The following is a 1180-nucleotide window of genomic DNA, read 5'->3' as shown; positions in this document are numbered from 1 at the left end:
AGCTTCGTGGGCCACCCCCCACCAAGTAACTCAGGCTCCAACTGTCTTTGGAGAGTCACTTTTACCCAATTTGCATGTTCTGCTCCCTCTGCTTATTTCTTTGTATTTTTTTTTTTTTTGAGACAGAGCCTCAAGCTATCCCCCTGGGTAGAGTGCCGTGGCATCACAGATCACAGAAACCTCCAACTCCTGGGCTCAAGCAAGTCTCCTGCTTCAGCCTCCCATGTAGCTGGAACCACAGGTGCCTGCCACAATGCCTGGCTATTTTTTGATTGCAGCTGTCGTTGTTTGGCAAGCCCAGGCTGGATTCGAACCTGCCACCTTAGGTGTATGTGGCTGGCACCTTAGCCATTTGAGCCACAGGCGCCGAGCCTTTCTTCGTATTTTGTAGAGATGGGGTCTTGCTATGTCATCTGGGCTAGTCTAGAACTCCTGGCCTCAAGTGATCCTCTCTCTCACCTTGGCTTGCCATAGTTCTAGGATTATAGGTGTAAGCCAACACACCCACCTATGTTTGCCCTTTTAATTATAGAATTTATGCCTTTATTAGGTGTTCTTTTTTTTTTTAGACAAAGTCTCAAGCTGCCGCTCTGGGCAGAGTGCTGTGGTGTTGCAGTTCATAGCAACCTCAAACTCTTGGGTTTCAGTGGTTCTTTTGCCTCAGCCTCCCAAGTAGCTGGGACTACAAGCACCCACCGCAATTCCTATTTTTTTATTTTTTATTGCAGTTGTCCTTGTTTTAGTTGGCCTGGGCTGGATTCGAACTTGCCAGCTTTGGTGTATGTGGCTGGGGCCCTACCCAGTGAGCAACAGGCGCCGCCAGGCCTTCCTTTTTTTTTATAATGATGTGCCCATCCTCCTGTCCCCCAGCTCAACACACAGAGCCAGGCTATATCTTCAAGACGTAGAGGGCCTGAGCATGGAGGCTTACACATGTAATCCTAGCACTCTGGGTGGGTGGATTGGTTGAGCTCAGAAGTTCAAAACCAGTGTGAGCAAGAGCCAGACCCCCTCTCTACCGAAAATAGAAAAACTAGCTGAGCATTTTGGCAGGAACCTGTAGTCCCGGCTACTCAGGAGACTAAGGCAGAAGGATCACTTGAGGAGTTTGAGGTTGCTGTGAGATATGATGATATATAGCACTCAACCCGAGGGGGACAGAGTGAGACTCTGTTTCAAA

Source organism: Otolemur garnettii, unplaced genomic scaffold, assembly GCF_000181295.1.
Source record: "Otolemur garnettii isolate 467f Iridium unplaced genomic scaffold, OtoGar3 scaffold00204, whole genome shotgun sequence".
NCBI lineage: Eukaryota > Metazoa > Chordata > Mammalia > Primates > Galagidae > Otolemur > Otolemur garnettii.
The sequence above is the reverse complement of the archived record's forward strand: the minus strand, read 5'-3'. Positions refer to the sequence as shown.